Below are 20,811 nucleotides of genomic sequence, written 5' to 3' on the forward strand. Positions count from 1 at the left end.
TTATTTTAATTTGTTTTTATGTTAGAGTTTGTTGGAAGATTTGATTTACTTCTGATTTGCTTAGTATTTTTAGGGATTTTAAATTTAAATCAAATCTGATCTAATCTAATAAGATTAAATCTGATTTAAATTAGTTATTTAGGATTTTAAAATTTAAATCAAATCTGATCTAATCCAATAAGATCAAATCGGATTTAAATTATTTATCTTATCTTTAGGAGATTTAAATTAAGTTATCTTATCTTATTTTTTAGCTAATTTGTTAGGGGCCTATTCAAAAAATGAGACAATTTACACAACTTTTGATGAATTTCATTTACGTTATGCACGTTTTTTTAGTGTGATTAAGTGAGGTGAGTGATTTGATTCGCTTGTTGTATGAAGAAATTGAAGAATCCAACACTAAGGTGATTTACGTGGTGGTTTTTTCAATTTTCATCCACCTTTTCTTTCAATTTTCATCCACCTGATCTAGATTGTCAAAGACAGGTTCTTTAAAAGTCTAATAAAAAATCCTTTCTGATGACCAGATTGCTAAGAACAGATTTTTTAGAAATCTAATAGAAAAACCCCTTATCTATCCTTTATATTTCTGCCCTGTCTTTCCAGCTACTTCTTTTCGAAGAACGCGAAAAAGAAGGAATGCAAAGACGAAATAGGAGAAAAGCGAAGAAGAAGGAAGAACGCGAAAACGAAAACAAAGATGAAGAAGGATATATGTTACGTTATTGAAACGTGCATGTATACACGCTAGTGTAATAAAAATGATTTTTGTTACGTTTGGACCAATTTAGTTGGACTTAATTACCAAAAATACTTAAATGTGTGGCTGCATTGTGATAACATTAAGTAATCGTACATACAAAAAAAACCCAACGAAATTCGTAAATATCAACAAAGAACTAAAGGAACAACGGAAACAACGGGAATGGCAGCCGCATAGCGCTCTTCATCTGCCCGCTGCAACGACGAGTTTTGCTCATTTACCCGCCACAGGGTCCCCCTGAACTTGTGTTTGTTAGTTGTGCAGCTTCAGCAAATAAATCAAATAAAATACTGTGTTGTTCTTAGCCTGCAAACACCAAGGAATCAACCTTAGAATCTACGAAATTAAAGGAAAATTTTTTGATTAAATATAACTGACTAGGCTCGTTCCATAGAGATCCACCATGTTTTCATTGCGGCTACAACTATCCAACTATCTGTCTATCTCTGCCTGATAGGGAAAAAATCATGGATGTATTATTATCTAATTTGTACCAACATGAGTAAAAGTCTATCTAGGCATAACTGGTGTCAACAAATAGCTTTTCTTGGCCAGGCTCAATCTTGTAAGTAATTATGACTGAAAAAAAGAACTTCCGGTCAAATCTTCTACCAACTATATAAAAGCTAAATGTGATAGATAGAGATCAAGTAACATAACAACATAACTACATTTCAGTATAGAATGGCCAATCTAATAATAACCAAGTCTCATTCTATTAGAAAATGTGGTCAGTGTTAATAAAGAGCTAACCTTTCTGACACACTCAAGAGTATAAGTGACACTAAAGCAATATTTCTCATATCGAACAGGTGATACGAAAGAAATTACCATTCATTTGGTTAGGCAATGCACCTTCTTGCACTTTCTTTCCCATTCTTTTTACTGCTGCAGCTGAACCATAAACATTGTTAATACTGATACTGAAAAGAGAATCCTCTGTCCACGGATAATTTTTACAAAATGCTGGCTAGCTTTCCTCCTAGAACTATCACACAAAGGGTATGCTAATGCAACTATGCATCATGGTATAGTCACCAGGCAGACCATGCACCTTTATTGCAGACAATCATACCTTTAAATCCTCTTTTCTTATTAGCTCTCCTTCTCTTACTCTCTTCCTTTGTAAGCTCTGTTTCTTCCTTAATATCACCCTTGCCTTCGAACACCTCCTGAGGAGCCAGCATAGCTGCATCTGAGACAGCCACAGCCCACAGGTGCAATCTGCCCATGGAAAGTGTATCACATTGTAAGACACTAGTAGCTGGAAGAAGCAGAAATTAAATTGATATTGCAAGGTAATAGCTCTTTACTTCTTCCATTGCCAGAGCAGGCACATTAATTTGAACAGACATGTCCTCTATAACCTGCCAAGTTCAACACAAGCCGATTAAGAAGACAAAAAATAGCTAGTGATGTGCACATCTATCAAGGGCAACCTGCAGTATGATATAATACCGGTTTTGGAGCAAAACTGAAATGAGCAAGGGCGTCCAATTTCAGTCCAAGTTTCTTGAATAATACGCTTGCCTGATCACAAATAAAAGGCATTCAATAGAACACATCAGAATTCAAAAAAAAAAAAAAGAAAAATTACTAAGTAATGGAAGCAGAAAATAATGTAAAGCAATTGAGACTTCCACCTGTTGCTTCTGTTCATCTCTGAATGACAATGGTGCAGAAGTGGGGTCCTCCTTCTCAACATACTCTTGCTGTCCACATGCAAAAACAGTAACTAAAGGTCAATTTTTTATGACGAGACATTAAGAATTGAAAATAGCAAAAGAAATACAGACCTCATAAATTTCTGCAAGACCCTTCTTGCTTTTATTGTCATCCTGTAATCATCACCAACATGATTTGCCCAAGTAAGCAACATAAACTAATATAGCTGGATAAGAAGCCGAACTCCATATATTTATTTCAGAAAATGAAGGCTTACCAATTCTTTAACTTACCGTGGCACTTTAGATGGCAATTTAGGAGCTCTTTGGACATCATTAAAATTCCCCTATAATATACAAAAATCCAAATTAAAAAACCACATATATTGTGGACCATTTGCAAATCCCACCAGCTCACTCATTAATGGTTCATAGTCTCTCAATTATCATCTTAAAATACCCAGCTTTTTAGAGATAGTCTATATATTTATCACCATTCAAATATCTGCTTCCACCCTTGAGGAGATAACAAGGTGCGTTATAGTATAAGTCTGAGACCAAATCACTTCAACACATTAACTTACCTCAGTGATCCTTTTCTTGATCATATCCTCAATTGAAGCTGTAACCTCCTCAGTGATTACAGGAGCAGGTCTGACATTATGCTCAAAGTCTAGATCAACCTCCAATGCACTATTCTTGGGTCTCTTTGCTGCAGTTACCTGTTATAGAATCGGGGAAGAATAATCTCATCCATAGATTGACAAAGATGGACTGTAAATTCATTAAACAAAATGTCAGGTTGAATAAGGGGCTCTTGTATTACCTCACCCTGCATAGTCCAGGCTTTCGGCTCTAAGTTAGCTTTCTCCATCTGCTCCATCTTTAATTGAATTTTCTCCAGTTGCTTTTGATGAGTAGAAGCAGTCCCTTTATTCTATATGCACAAATAAAAATTAGAATATAAATTATTTTAAAATTAATCTCATCATGGATGTGGGTGTTTCTGTGTGTGTATAAAGAATGTTGTACTTGTTTCTTAAATTCCATATCATCATCTTCCTCATCGGAACCTTCAGATTCCTGATGCAATTGAGCTTTCATTTTTTTTTTTTTTTTGAGTACTTTCCCTTATCTCCAAAGAAGTCTTCATACCTAAAAGGCAATGGACCCAAAAGATAAACTTAGAATACCAATATTATGCAAAACATCTAGATTGGTAAGTCTACCATGATTTCATGGATCTATTTTTTTTATCTCTTATTTCTTTTAATTTTTTCATTCTTTTTTATTATTTTATTAAATAAATGTTACTTTGTTTTTTTAAATAAGTGACAGACATACTTCTATCTGGAAGGCACGGTGAGAGAGCAAAGGGTAGTGTGAAGTGTGATACTATTTAACAGAAAATATGCAGAGGAAACGTAAACTAGAGAAGAGAGATTAGACAAGAACTATGTGAATTCAATGAACGATACAATTGCATTAAAGTGTATCTTCCCTTTACACCAGAGAGAGTCTATTTATAATAGAAGTCCCCCGAAGACATGTTACCCAAGAAATCAGAACAGAAAGCTCAACATCTAACTAACTAATTTGAACTGAAGTTTGTTTTCTTGAGACTTCTCTTGAACACTATCTTTACTACTCTCAACAGGCAGGGGAGACAAGTGGCATTTAGTAGTAACCCAGACTACTGAGCAAGTAACTGAAACCTATTTTGAGATAAAGCAATTTGGAATTTGGACGGGAAATATTTTAGTTTAATTACAATTCGGAAGTGTTATGTAGCACTAGAGGTAGTCCCTTTAGTTACATGCAAGAGATAGATAGGTTCAAAGAGTTGCAAAATTGACCAGCAGCTGCGAGCCAGTTGCATAATACATGAATGATAACAACACTTGAAGGAAACCATTAAAGCAAATCTATCACAGACAACCCAAGAATAAATACATGGTAAATAGTGATAAGTTAAATACTGAAAACCTAAGAAAGAGTATAAACTGCTCATCCCAACCACAGTGCTTAAGAGTCAAGAAGACAACACAGAAGAGATCCACACCCGAGGATGAAAAATATATAATATCCTACAAAAATTACTAGGCATAAAGGAAATATGAGGCTCCTATGACTCAAGAGTTAATGGTAAAGGGAATCAATTAGCTAACTTGATTTCCTTCGGATTCCTCAAGCTGCAATTAAGGTTAATTACAATGTAAATGAAAAAGCTCCAGTTCACCTTGATCAAAGTATTTTCAATTTCAGTTTTACAGATTATTTTTTAGAATAAAAATTCAGTTTTGTAGACTAAAAAGAAAGGGAATAGAACATTATGCAAACACTCAGCAGCAAATGGAAATTCCATGTTTCACACCCAGCCAGCATGGACTCATGGTCTACCAAGTGCTAACAAACTATTCAGCTTAGAAGAAGCGGATCCAGAATTTACAAACTAGTACCAGGCTTGGGTAAACAGGATTAGTTATCATTTAAAATGTGATTTTCTGGGCAGTATATGCAATCAACGTGGGACTAATGCAGGTAAAACAGTAGAAACAAAGGAGAATATATGCATGTAACCTTCAAAGTATGAAGGTAACAAAGTTAACTGAGTAATTTTCATCATCATCAGCTGAAGATAATTTGGGTTTTTGAGGCTTGATTGCTCCACAAGTTGAAGATAATTTGGGTTTTTGAGGCTTGATTGCTCCACAAGTTAATCAGGCAATTTATATCATATTGTCAAGTGACAAGCATTAAACATTAAAATAAAACATACTTTATACTTACTAGTTACTACAATAGGTATAGAAGTCCTACCAACTGAAGATTGCTTTGGTGGAGTGAGAAAGAAGAATGGTATATGAATTGAGAAACTGATGAACTAACGAGTTCAGAATGGAAATGTTGAATTGGCAGTGGTTGAGATGAGTCGAGGACTCGGAATTGAATGATAAATCATTGATATACTGAAAATATTTTCTGAAAATCACTGTATCACTGTTTTACATTGAGATTGTTGAGACGCTATGCACCCGACAGGGACGATGGTTGGATCCTGCCTGTTGAGGTAGCGGCGGCGGCGTAAGGGCGGCGGTTCGTCCAGCTTGCGTTGAGATGTGAGGTCCGTGGCAATAGTATCCCTCTCGCATCCCTTCGGATCACTAGAGTGTGCATGCACAAAATCCTGAACGGTGTTCTGAGCACCATATCTCGGGGGTTCCCAATTATGATTCCTAAGGACAACATCTCCATGGAGATGTGTCGGGTTGGCAGTTGAATCGACAATGTGATATCACAACCAGTAGGACAGGCATTCATTAAATGCATCTTCTATTTGTTTGCTTGCTTTGCCGACTTGTAATTGCTTGCCAAATTGTATAACATGCTTAATTGCCTATTTGAATTACTTGATATATATGCCTATACTTGTGTTTTACTTGTATTGTAATTAGTTGTGTTTTCTACTGGGATTGAGGAGGCTCGGAAGGCAGTGGCAATGGGATCGCATGGAGGATAGGTTGGTGAAGGCTGTGGGACAACGAAAAACTGTTAAATTAGAAATCCCCTAAGATATATTACCCCTTTTATTATGTTACTGTTTTAATTATGCTTTAAGATGAATCTTGTGATGGATATGAAGTTCTAGGATTGCCTTTGGCATCCCGGAGTCTTATATCTTACATCACTGGGCACTGTTACCATACTGAGAACCTCCGGTTCTCATACCATATTCTGTTGTTATTTTTCAGATGCAAGTCGCAACCCACCTCGGTGAGTTGTTTCGATGGTGACAGAGCGGAGGATCCTGGATATGTTTTGGAGTCTTTTTGCTTATTTTGTTCATATCACTCATCCTTTGTACTTACTTTTGCCTAGAGGCTTACTTTGAGAGAAAAACTTGTATAAGCTGTTTTAACTGTCAGGATTCTGTATTGTCTGTATATGGTTAGTCGGCTTAAACTCTGCGAGCCGTGACTAGATCTTTATACTATTATACTCTGATATTTTGTTATATTACATCTATATCTTATGCGTTAAGTTTGTAGCTTCGTGAGTGCGCTTTGCGCTTTTCAAATCCTATTTGTGAGCTATATCCTTCATCGGGCTTCTAAATTATATTAATTTTATCGATATATTATATGTATGAGCTTAGAACTGTCGTAACCTTTGATTAACCTTTGTTTTACGACGCGAGGTAAGGCTTAGGATAATTAGGGTGTTACATAGAGAGCATAAAGGGTCGTTATAACTTCCTTCTTCTTTCTCCCTTTTCTATCCCTTACAAGGGCCCGAGCACGACAATCCCGAGATGGATTTCGGGTAGCAGTGTGATAAACCCCAATTTTGTAGTTTATCTTGTGCTTATTTTGGGAGATTTCATCACCTTTTCTCACATTTATTCAATGAAATAGCATGGTTTTGTAATTCTCCTTGAATTTGTGCTTAAGTATAAAAACATGCTTTTTAGGCCTTAAAATTGGTAATTTTTATTCACTTTTGATTCCACTAGATGCCTTGATGTGTTTGTTAGTGAATTCAGGTTGAAAAGGCTAGGAATGGATCAAAGGAATGAAGAGAAAAGCATGCAAGGTAGAGAATTCATGGAAAATCAAGGATTTAGAGTGCATTCATCGACGCGCACGCATGATAGACGCGCAAGCATGAATATGAAGTCGCATGGCGACGCGTACACGTGACATGACGCGTACACGTGGATAGTAAAATGTCAAGCGACGCGTACGCGTGACCTCATTAAAGTGAAAATGTTGGGGCGATTTCGGAGCTGTCCAGACCCAAATCCAACTTATTTCTGAGAGTATTTCTTGCAAAATTCAAGCTTGGGCAAAGGAGGGGGAGCACTTAGTTGTAGGATAGCATCATGTAGGTTAGTTTTCTAGAGAGAGAAGCTCCCTCTTCTCTCTAGAATTAGGGTTCTTAGGCTATTTTGCATCTTAGATCTAGGGTTCAATTGTTGTTTTCATCTTGTTTCATCTACAATTTCTTGTTTCTACAGTTTAATTCTCTTAGTTCTCTTGTTAAATTTTCCTTTCATGCCTCTTTTATGTTCATGAATGCTCATGTTGGATTTGGATCTCTTTTAATGCAAATTGATGATTGATGTTCTTTTATTGTTGATTTGAGTTGTTATTATTGTTTCCTTGTAATTGGTAGTTCGTAGATTTACTAATTCTTGTCATTTACCATGCTTTCCTTTTATGCCTTCCAAGTGTTTGACAAAATGCTTGGTTGGATGTTAGAGTAGCTTTTTGAGCATTCTTGGCTTGGAAAGAGGGATTGGGCAATCTTGAGTCATGAATATCCAACTTATGTTGTTGATCTAGAGTTGTTAGCTAATATTGTTTCCATTAATGCTAATCTTTTGCTAATTCAATTAGTAAGTTGATTAGGACTTTTGGATTGAGATTAGCTAGTCTTATTAGACTTTCTTCGAGTGTGAAGATAACATTATACCTTCTTCCATCGTCAGGGATGACGTAATAAGATAAATTCTTGTTAATTATTGTTATGATTAGTGACTAGGATAGAAAGCGTATGTTCTCAATCCTTGCCATGAATGTCTCTCTTTATTACTTGTTTTCTTTAATTGCTTTCTTTATTTTCTTGCCATTTAATTTCTTGCCCCTTTTATCAATCAAACCATCTTGTTCCTTCATAGCCAATAATTGACCACTTCATTACAATTTCTTGTGAGACGACCCGGGGTTTAAATATTTCGGTTAATTTTATTAGGGTTTGTTACTTATGACAAACAACTTTAAATTTGGTGTGAGAGTTGTTTGTTGGTTTGGAGCTATGCTTTCAACGAAAATCTTCTTTCTATAGTGTCGGAGGTGACAATGGCGAGGTGGGCAACGACTCTCTTAGTGACTAGTCCAACCTTGTTGTGGTCGTCGAGACTGAGATTGAGAAGCAAAGAGAGAGCGTTCTCGCAGAGGGAATCGTGGTCATGGGATTCGACGCAAGAGAGTAACGGAGTACAATTTTCGAGTCGGTGAGACGACGGAAGAAGAGTGAGTTGTGCTTGGCAAATCAAGTGAGTTGGTGGAGCGAATCAGGTTTGGAGGAAGAAGAAGAAGCAGATGAAGTGTGGGAAGAGATTAGGTTTTTTGGCTTGGAGGAGAAGAGGCGAAGGATTGAGAGTTGGAGTTGGAGTGAGAGGAGTAAAGTTGGTTATTGTTGCAGCTGCAAGCTCTCCTCTTAGACGGAAATACCATCAGAGCTCTCTACCACCATATTGAAACTTTTTCAATTGTCAGATCAGCGTTTTCCGTTTCATGTGACCTCATGTTTTTACATTTGGGTGTTTTTGTCAAATTTTAAAATCTTTTAGGGATCATTTTGTCAATAATAAAGGTCAGGTACCAATTTGTTAGTGCTAAAAAATTTCGGATACCGATTTAGTATTTACTTCTTATATTTTTTTAATTGAATTTTTACACTATATTGAATTTTCTAATTAGATCATTGTCAGTGTAAAATATATTAAAGTTAATGAAATATTTTTTCCCAAATTAAAGGTATTCACAATTAAGAATCTAATTAGATCTTTGATTATATATTTTTCAAAAAGAATATTCTACTAATTTTAATATTTTTAACACGAAGAAAATCTAATTACAAAATTAAAAATAGTGTAGAGACCTAACTAAAAAATATAAAGATCTAATTATAAATTTGATAAAACTATAAAAACTAATAGAGTAATTAAACATTATTTAAAAAGAAAACATCAGAAAAAAGACTCTTGTTGTACACCAAATACCATTGACGTCGATATAAAAATACAACTATTATTAATTAATGATGTATTTTAATTATTGGGTAAACTAATAAAAATACATCCAAATAATTTTGTCGCTAACAAAAATGCACTCAAATTTTGTTATCGACAAAAATATCCTCAAATAATTTTAAAATGTGACAAAATACTCAAAAGAATCTTTTTTTGTAAGTGACAAACGACTTTTATATTTGACAAACTACTTATGCATTTGATCCAAAATTTTATAGGAATATTTAGATAACTATTTAAAAATATACACAAAAAAGATAAAAATTTGGTCTCTATATTTTTTATTTTTTAAAAGTAATATTAGTTTTAGACAAAAAAAACACAAAAATATATACTTAGCAAAAAATCACCAAATTTAAGGATAAAAATATCTCATTTTTCTAATCATGCTTGCAAAAAATCGTTTCAAAATTCAATTTCTAAAATATTGTTTGAGAATACATATTTCATATTGGGCATGTTTGTTATATTTTAAAATTATTTGAGAATATTTTTATCGATAACAAAATTCAAGTATATTTTTGTCAACGATAAAATTATTCGGATGTATTTTTGGTGATTTATCCCATTTTTAAACATTTTAAAAAAAATACGCTTTATATGCTTGCTAATAATAAGAAACATCCAACATTTTCATGCTTTCTAGTTTTTTTATCCGTATTCAATTTTCCATTGCTATGCTTCTTTGATGAATACTAATACATTTCCAGAAAAAAAAAAGTGTAATACTCCTTAGATGATAAGAATAATTCCGATGCAATTTATTGAAAGTCTCTGTTTTAACAAAAGGGGACTTGATAAAGCTTTATGCATTGAAGAAGAAATAATTGTCATCCATGTTCAAAATTTCAGGAAATAGAGCTCCTCTGAACAAGGATAAAAAATTTCTAATAAGCCACCAGATTAACTAGCTAAACATAGAGCCTTGGGAGATGTATAATCAATCGGTCGAGTAGATTCTTCTAGCATCATTTCTGTTCTATTTGCTAAAGATGGACTGTCTTTACGAGTTGCTTTTTTGTGCTTATTCTTTTCTCTTTTCTTCTTTCTTTTTTTTTTGTTTTTATATCACAAAAAATAACTACTCATCGATAATAATACATAGTATTCATCAATAATAATGTATAATTTGTGATTAAATTAAAATATTTATATTAAGACCCTATCATTTCAAAAATTTTTCTTTAAACGATATTAGTACTTGAATTCGTAGACATTTTGCAATGATTTATGAGTAAAACTTTAGTTCTTCTTACTCTTATGTTAAAACCGATTCCAATAAGTACGATCCAACATGAAATAAAGTTTGCTTGAACCTTTCTTATTATCATGGATAGGGATGACAATGGATATCCGTAGAACAAATATCCCTCTCCCACCTCCCATTGATATTTATGATATTGACTTTCTTATCCCATCTCTATTATAAGTTCTCGATTAATTGTCCTGTGTTAAAGATAGATACCCACAAATATTCATGTGTATTGTCTTCAATTTTTTTTAAAATAAAAGTTTAACATAAAACACATGACACATAAAGTAACACAATCTAAAATTTCAAACATAATTTAATATAATTCATACAAATGTTAAATATTCAACATGGCAACTTATAACTTTTATATAAGGTGAGGATATTTTAGTAAATTTTTTCTTGCATAGATTTTCGGGGACCTCATGAGGCGGGTATATCCACCCCTGTCTCTATCTCCATTTATTCACGCGGCAGATTCCCATTTCATGAAGATTGTACGTGTCTTCATTTAACCTCATCGCAGATAATCCCGTAGGTATCCACTTCAACGGGTATTTTTGTCATTCTTAATCATGGCAATAGATATTAATATATTATATAAAAAAATATCCTTGTTAAAATTTAACTTGGACAATATTATTTATTAGTACCATATTCATTTTTAGAAATAAAGTAATATGCCTAATGTTGGTACCTGTTGAAACTTACGAACTTATTTCGTTTCTTCTTTAGTTGAAGTAATTGTATTCATACTTAGAAAGAGTTTTATATTTTTTATTAATTTAAACACTTAACAAAATTGCTAACAATAATATGAATACACAATTGAATCCGTAATATCTTATCTTGAGTCTCATGGAATAATAGAAAATAATTTGTCTCAAGTCGCTACTTAGTACAAGCATTAAGAAATTTCTGTCAATGCAATTAATAAATCTCATGTCAAGAGCTATTCTAGATGTATTTTGATATTGAGATATTGTTGAAAGTTAGTAGAATAATAAACAACCTCCTAAAATATGATTTCGAGGCCTACATGGTTACTCTTTAATGGTATTTATGAATTTTTATTATCATCTTATAACAATTCAAGAGTGAAATATATGTCTTTATAGGTAGTATAGAGTATTTGCATCCTCTTTGAGTATTCAAAAAAAAATCATGGATAATAATTTTTAGAATTTCTTAAAGAAACATTGTTTAAAATTACACTTCCAAGACATTTATAAGATAGCTATATAAACATAGAATATTTTTCTGGTAAAGTGAACGACAAAGATAAATTTTTATAGGCCATATAGGATAATATCATAGTTGAAAGTCATCTAAATATTTTTCTTAATAATATCAACAAACAAAATAAAATAGATGTGGAATACATGTTATTAAGACATCGAATTAAAATTATTACACATATATGCAAACAATATTGAATATATACTTTTTTTTTACTTGCAAGCACATAAGTCAACCTTTTAATTATAAAATATATTCTTTTGAACAAACTTTTTGTTAGAAATAACATACGTCAAATTTTAAATATGAGGATATGACCTCTTAGTTGTCATTTAATCTAAAAATATAGACTTATAATATTTTATCTTTTCAACAATATTTTACATATATATAAAAAGATTATTTGTAAAGTAAATCATGAAATGAAAGTCTAATTACAAATTGATCTTTCTCTTCAATATCATAGCCAAACATTCGTCATATTGCGCCGCATCCCGAAATGTATCTATAATTATTGAACTAATTTCTAATTTTGTCAGCAACTTATATTTTTTTTCTAATGAATCACTAATATTCTATATAGTGATTGTTACACTAATATTGCCTTTGTATACTATTTAATGGTTTAGTTTTAAGCAATTCACTTGACTTTAAAGTTGTGCTTTCAATTTTCATAACCCTTACCTTTTTTATTCTAACAAAAAATTTAAAATTATTTTTTATAATATTTGTTTTATGAATTTCGTACTATTAACACATCCATAATATTTTTTAAATAATCAAAAAGTATTCAATATAAATTTATTCTCATTGATTATTCTTAATTTTTTATCTTATTAAAAATAAAGTAATTACTAAAACTATTGAGTTAATACTCAAATTGCTCCACAAAGTTATACTTGCATTTTAAATTGGTCTCCAAAATTGTAATTAACTCAATTTAGTTCGTAAATTGACATGCAAGAATCACTTTAGTTTCTCAAATATTTTTTTCATGGTACGTTGATGTAAGATATTGACATAGCATACTGATATGGACTATCAATGCCACGTGTTAGAATATAGTTTCATTGTAAAATCCAGTTAAATAATAAATAATAAATTAATTATGAACAAAAATGGTTAAGAATTTAAAATTCATATTGAAAAAGATAAAATATTTAGAATACGAATTAAAATACTTATTTTAAAGATTTTTGGCCCTAGGTTGGGCTAACGGACCAAAATCATGAAACAGACCTATGTTAAGCCCAAACCCATGATAAATAACTTAGCAATTCAACACACACTCCCTTACTTGAGAAGAGAGATCAACATATAGAGAGGAGAAGAGGGGTGAAGAACTTGCCCTAAAATACTATTCACATACTCATTTCAAATCCACATAACTTTCAAACCATAGCTCCAATCAAAGACCCAGTTGTGGGCACGCATTTCTCTCATCATGCTCTTCGATTCTATACTATATTTACAGTAAATACAACCAAGAACTTTGAACTATTATTGAAATTTTCTTTAAATTTGTATTTTAGATTTGTAGTGTTGAGATGGTTGTGATTTTGTTGTTTAGGAAAGCTCAATCTTGAGTTCTAGCAAGATTTTGACCCAAGGCTACATAAAATAAAGTAAAGGAGCCTTTTTTCCTTTGTTTTTCCTAAATTTGATATATGATCAGAATAAGAATAAGAATACACCCTGAAAATAAAGACTCAATTCTTAACTAATCGCTTAAATTCTTCTTATTTCCCCACTTTCAAATTCTTCTTTTGCTTGAGCACAAGCAACATTTTAAATTTGGTGTTGTGATGCATGTGCATCTTAATTAGTTAATTAGCTAGTTTAGGACTTTATTTTATGACTTTCATGCAAATAATAGAGTGATTTTATTGCTAATCATCACTTAATTGTATAGGAAAGAAAGCATTAAACAACAAGAGGAAGTTAGGTTCATTCATGAGTATTTGAGTTTAGAATTGTGAATTTGTGTATTTGAATAACATTCATGATCATATGAGCCATACTTTGATGCAATGTTGTTTATTGGTTTCTAGAAACAGGGGACTAGCTAGAAGGTGACAAGGCATGAAGCAAGAAAGCAAGCAAAATCACCCTGGGGGTTTCTTTAGTGGCATTCCCAACGCCAAGGAAGAAAATAAGAGTGAAGCATTTGATGTATCTAATGCCTTCGAACAAGGAAGCTAGCACCATTTGGGAAGTACCATTTTGGGCATTTCTAGCGCCACTATTGGTGCCCAAAATGCCACTTCCATCACCCTCGATGGGCACCACACTTGGTGCCTCATTTCAACTTCATTCTTAGCATTTCTAGCACCACTACTGGTGCACAAAACACCATAATTCCTCCCTCCAGGAGCACCACACTTGGTGCCCTAATCTTGGCCTCATCAAAGGCGTTTCTAGTGTCACTATTGGGGCCCAAAATGCCACAAATACTCCTCTCTAGGGCACCACTCTTGGTGTCCCTGTAACACCCTAATATTCAAATCCTTATGCTCGAGTCATAAGTCAATGATATTACGGTGATACGACTCTCAGGTGGATTTTGAATATATAAGTATAGGTAATTTTCGAAAGGAGTATTAATCGAGAAGCCTGAAAAGAGTAGAAATAAAATCGCGAAGACGTATCACTCACGTTTCGACAACGAAAAGTTAAAACGTGAAGCCGAAAGCGATATACAGACAAGGCATAAAGGAGATTAAGAGACAGATAACAGATAGATATATATAACATAAGTAAATAGCCACTAGTCGCGACCCGCGAAGTTTAGGCCGGCTAGGGTACAGTATGAAAGTAGTTGACAACAATATATCCTAATCTCTCCCAAAGGAAACATAAGAGCCTCTATAGGCAAGTTCCAAAGGAGTTCAATACATAATATAATCTTTTCAAAACAAAGGTGGAGAGATTCTAAGCAAAACACAAAGTAGAGAAAATAAATATCTTCGCCGTCTCTCAGACGAACCACAGCTCACTTCTGAGCATCTGGACCTGTATCTGAAAAACAAGAGATATATACGGAATGAGAACCCCGGGCCCATGGGTTCCCAGTACGGTAAAAGTGCCAAATAAATACAATGCACTGCAATAAAAACTCACTAAGCATCCTAAACTCCTTTTCACCAAGTATCCAGCCTAGATTCTCACTAATCCATAAATGGGCATCTGTCGTAAGGGGATACTAAATCTAGTTCATGTTACACATGTTTCCCAACTCGCTGATTCTTCCACAAATCAGACTCAGAATCATAAGCAAAACCATCACCAGTTGTTCTGCCTCAGCAACTCTATATCAATACATCATACCCTCGCCTGTAGCTAGTGAAATCACATCACTGCGTCTACCCAGGGGCTCAAATTATCTCATTCAACAATCATCATCATCATGCAATCGCATTATCAATTTATCTCATCAAGAACAGCCCTCAACATCCACCGACACCAACATGAGGGATCTTTCAGTTGTACAAACACAAGCAATACAGACAAGTAATACACAAATAAGGTACAAGTAGAACAAGTAGCACGTAATCAGGTAACATAGCATATATGATATAGAAATCCAAAACAAATAGGCAAACCCAAACAATTCAAACATATGCAAATGATGTATGCCTGCCCTATGGCTGATGATATCATCTGTCGGTTATATAGCCAGCCCGACACGTCCTGATAGCTAACCATGGACAGAAACACCCCTTGCGGAGCAAGTAGGTTTGAGCTACAACCCCCTTGCTACTACCCGCTCAGTCCAGAGCCAGTGGAACAACCACTACTGCGGCTACTACCCAGACGGGTGTTTAATAGCTCAACCTGGAGCGAGTGGATTCACCACTACTACCGCTACTACCCAGGCGCCACAATCTCTGACCTGGAGCAAGTGGGACGAACCACAACCCTTGCTACTGCCCAGGTATCTCAAGCATTAACCCGGAGCAAGTGGGACGAACCACAACCCTTGCTACTGCCCAGGTATCTTAAGCATCGACCCGGAGCAAGCGGGACGAACCACAACCCTTGCTACTACCCAGGTATCTTAAGCATATATTCATTCAATCTCAATTCAAATTATCAATCCTCATTGTTATCAAATCTCAAACATTAACCTGGAGCAAGTGGGACGAACCCCAACCCTTACTACTACCCAGGTATCAGAGTTACATTCATTCAAAACTCCATAATTAACTCATTTATCATAAACATCCTTTTCCGTCTCATACCCGGAGCAAGTGGACAACGCCACTGCCTACTACCCGGGGTTACACATCACATTTCAACATTTTCCATTACTATCCATTCAACACATTCATTCATTAATCATATATGCATTTATACTTAGCCATAATCAATAATGGCTTTGCCGTGACCCGGCAATAACTCAGCCATCCGGCTCATGGTCCAATCAAGAACCAGCCATTTATCAATAAATATAGCCCTTCGGCTCATGACATACACGGTACTCCCACCGTCATCCTCCATATCTCATATAATCATCGTTGATCATCATTGATCATAACTTTTCCCCTTGCTTCACTCGTAAGTTACCACATCCCCTAACTCTTTTCTCATTGATAGGCATATCATAATGATTTAATACATAAGGGGTGAGATCGGAGGCTTAAAAGTATGAGATTTGGCTTTTAAAACTCAAAAGTCAACTTTGGGATGAAAACAGGGCCACGCGTACGCGTACTCCACGCGCACGCGTGGATGGCCACAAAACTCATCGGCGCATACGCGCCATTCACGCGGACGCGCAGATTGAAACACAGCCAGACGACGAGTAAGCGTCAACCACGCGTACGCGTGGGGGCATTTGCTCCCCAGGCACAAAACTGGCACAACGCTGGCACAACTCTCGGGAAAAAGGCTGGACATTGGGTGCAGCGCATCGACGCGCACGCGCACACCACGCGCACGCGTGGATGGTGCCTTCTTGTAGAACGACGCGTACGCGCCAAGTGCGCCTACGCGTGGAGGGTCATTCTGCTAAAAATCTTCTAAGTTAAAAGCTGCAGAATTCACAGATTCAACCCCCAATCTTCTGACGGACATAACTTTCTCATTTTAAATCGTTTTTCACCCGTTCTTCGAACGGCATGGACATCTCGGATCCAATTTCATTTCTAAACAGATTTGGCACAAAACAGAGATCGGTAGTCCAAGTTATGTCCCGTCAAAGTATGCCCAAAAACCATATTTTTCATACAAAACCACAAAGTGCCATTTTCAAAACAAGCCATTTTCAACTCTTTTCAAAATCAACCAAAACATGCCAATTTCAACCCTTTTTGAAACCAATCAAAATATACCAAAATCAACATCAAGCCTCCTCAACTCATACATTAACACTTTACCACGAATCACAAAACCATCATATAACCATCTTTACCCATTTCAAGTAAATGGCTAAATTACAAACATATCAACATGTCATACATCCTTCCTCATCTCAATTTCCAACAATACTATCTCCAATCAACCATCATTATACATAATCAATATCATAATCACTATCACGTGGTTTCACCCACAAATCAACCTTAATCATTCCTCAAGCATATATCACAATATATACCTCTCATGCATCATCATACCATCAAGACATCAATAATCATAATCACATATATGACCACATAATATTTCTCAACCCAAAATCAAACATACTTCATCTACATAATTTCACCATTCAACTCCTCAAACCTTATTATTCAACAATCAACCCAATCATTCGCATATTCATTATATGAAATTCATCCAATCACTTGTGTCATCATACAATGCACACATCAACTTACCTCCCTTACCTCTTTCCGGCCTCCGGCCCAAAATTTACGGCCTCCGGCCCAATTTCACAATTTAAATGCATAAACCACAAATTAATACTCATTACCCAATACATCAAATTTTCAATACACCAAGCATACAAGGCCACACAATTCTCAACCCAATCATCAATTCACATTACATACCAACTATGCATATTAGCATCAACCATTTACACAATCCAAACTTAATCCTAGGGGCATCTAGCCTAGGAATTCTCATCACACCACACGGTACTTAAATGAAACTTAAACCGTACCTCTTGTAGCCAAATCAATTGAGCCTCTTCTTTAGAAGTCTCCACCAACCTTATTCTCAAGCCTCACCAAAGCTCCTCAAGCAACACCAACCTCCCAATCGTGCACCAAGATCATCAAATACACTAACATAACCAATATCACATACATACATCAACCTAGGGCTCATAAAAATGACAAATTACAAGGGTTTGAGCACTTCTTACCTCAGCCCATATGAAGTAGGGATAGAACCCACTTAGAATCCATGTTGGAGTATCCCTAAATACCCAAAATCACAAGATTTCAACACTAACTTCCCAAAAACGTGTAACAGTGGGGAATTTCGAAAACTGGGCAGAGATGAATGGAATACTCACCACAAAACTTAGATAGAATTGTAGAGGATGAGAAGAGCGACGCGTGGCCGTTAACGGCTCGTCAATCGGAGCTCCGTAGCTCAAGTTATGGTGGTTTGAAGATCAAAGAGAGTTAGGTTTTCTCTCTTCTCTTCTCTCTTCTCTATTCAGCGCCCAACACTCATTCTTTAGGGCAAAATGAGCTGAAATGCTCATAACTAATATTTATATATATTGGGTCTTGGGCCCACTAAGGCCCAGTTCACTTATTTTTGTCTGTTGGCCCAATTTTGGACCAAAACCTTTAAGATTAGCGCTCTAAATCGCACTTCAAATATTTCTACCTCCCCTAATTATAATTCCTCATTTCTTAATCTTATTTACTCATAGTCAATTTTCTCAGCTGCAGTACCAGACAGGTCTCAGCCGGTACTGCCGATCAAAATTCCACTGCGCGCTTTTGCGCAGAAAACTATGTTTTCCGACTCGGAAAAATTCACTGAATCCAAATATCATATTTAAATCATCAAATTCCAATTGCCAAATCTTCCAACCATATTCGCTCCTACTTAACTCATTATTTAATTAATTTCGGTTAGACCGGGTATTACATTCTACCCCCCTAACAGAAATTTTCGCCCTCGAAAATTCCATCCATCCCTACGAGTACGCGAGCATAGTCTGCCTTTATATCAAACATATAACAGTTCCACGGTCCTTTTACTCTGCGCGCTTCCGTTCCCGCGCTCTGATTTTTCTATTCCTGAGGGTCTCGGTCGTTCGTTCAACACCGACCAACAGCGTCGTTCCTTACTTTTACCGTCTCATCAACCCACACCCTATTAAATCTCATCAATAATATTGCCATCATCGTTAATCATAGCCATCATCCCACATCACTATGATCAATCAAAGCTTTCTTCGTTTTTAGAATTCAATGAGTTTGTACTAACAAGTTGAGAAACTCCTATAAATCCGCTTCCCTTTAATAATCTATAAAAGCTTTCGAGACATATCTCTTTTGTTGAAGTTACTCAGATCAAAATCATTTTCAAAAACATGACCAAATACTCCTTCAAATTCTTGGGAAAATTTTCAACAGCACCTCCCCAAAAATTGGAGTTTTCCACCCGTCACGGGTTCCCTCAAACCAATCTCAGTACCGCATCAGTATTGCAATTTAAAGGTCTCCAAACGATATCTCTGAAACCGATCATTACAAATCTTGATCAAAATCCAAGGTCACCATGACCAAACATCATAGCACTCATCTCTCGAACACAACAACTTGCACTCAATCATCATCTAAATCCGACTATGCATCAATGATAATTTCCTCATCCATTTCAGAACCATTAAGGCTCACCGCCGCAATTAATTCCAATTATCGAGAATCAGTATCTGCATAAGCTCACTAAACTTTTAAGTACTCAAAGCATAAAGCATTTTTAATCATATCCCACTTTTCCTTATTATTACCATACTATGCTAACGCTTTTAGCAAGCTTCCGCTACGCCACTTTGATTTCTCGTCAAGTATTAGCTCCATCACTTATTTTCTCAAGTACCCAACCACAACTTAGCATGACTGGTATTTCAAATCAACGTTTCTAAACCCATCATTTAGGACCATTTCTTATCTATTCAAATCAAAGGAACTAAAAGTCACAGGTTCAATCCGTTTTACCAAAAATCTAGAAATCAACCAACTACATAACAAACACAACACATCATTCTCAACAGAAAATCATTTACATCACAGGCATTCATCCATTTGTATTAAGGCAATTCCTTACTCGGACCATCCGGTTTGCTTCTCAGTCTAATATTAAGCTCGACATTCTCAATTTAACTATACAGGCGGTATTATAAAATCATGCACTGTCCTTTAAGCTTGATGATAATAATTACCTCAATCTTACTGTCACAATCGGCCCGTATCCTGACTCTCTCCTTGTTGGCAATTTCTTGATACATGCCCTGGTAACCCACACTTGTAACATACACCTAACCCCAATCGGCACGGCCTATTTGGGTGATGACTTCCACACCTCTGACAGCTCGAAACATCAGAAGCAGCCGCTGCCCGTTTTCCCTTACCGCTTCTTTGGGACTCCTCACTCGTCGCAAAGTCATTTCGCCTTTGAGAAAAACGTTGTGGGTGTCCTCTTCTCTTAAACTCTTGACCCCTTGTTAGGTATTCTTGATTGTGCTCCCTGCGGTGGGACTCCCGACGGTCATTCTTCGCCTCAACAGCCTTCCTCACACATTCTTCAGCAATACGGCTCTTGTTCACATGTTCGGAGAAGACCCTAATCTCCATCGGTCCAACGGAGCTCAGGATTTCACTTCGAAGTCCTCCCTCATACTTAATACACTTCCATTCCTCGAAGTCTCCCGGAGCTCCCTGACACATGCGGGAAAACCTGAATAGCTCCTCAAATTTGTCTGTATACTCAGATACGGACATAGCACCTTGCTTCAGCTGTAGTAACTCCAATTCCTTGGCTGTCCTGGCGGAATTTGGAAAGTACTTCTTATAGAATTCCACCTGGAAGGCATCCCAAGTGATAGGATCATTCCCCTGTTGTAGGAGACGTCGAATCCCTTGCCACCAATGCGATGCTTCCT

General features: G+C 35.6%; 1 pseudogene; it reads right to left on the bottom strand.

The window, feature by feature from the left end:
• Positions 1-834: 834 nt before the first annotated feature.
• On the bottom strand, positions 835-4,601 carry LOC130955012 (M phase phosphoprotein 10-like; annotated as a pseudogene).
• Between the last annotated feature and the right edge of the window lie 16,210 nt (positions 4,602-20,811).

This window comes from Arachis stenosperma, chromosome 10 (genome assembly GCF_014773155.1).
Source record: "Arachis stenosperma cultivar V10309 chromosome 10, arast.V10309.gnm1.PFL2, whole genome shotgun sequence".
Lineage (NCBI taxonomy): Eukaryota > Viridiplantae > Streptophyta > Magnoliopsida > Fabales > Fabaceae > Arachis > Arachis stenosperma.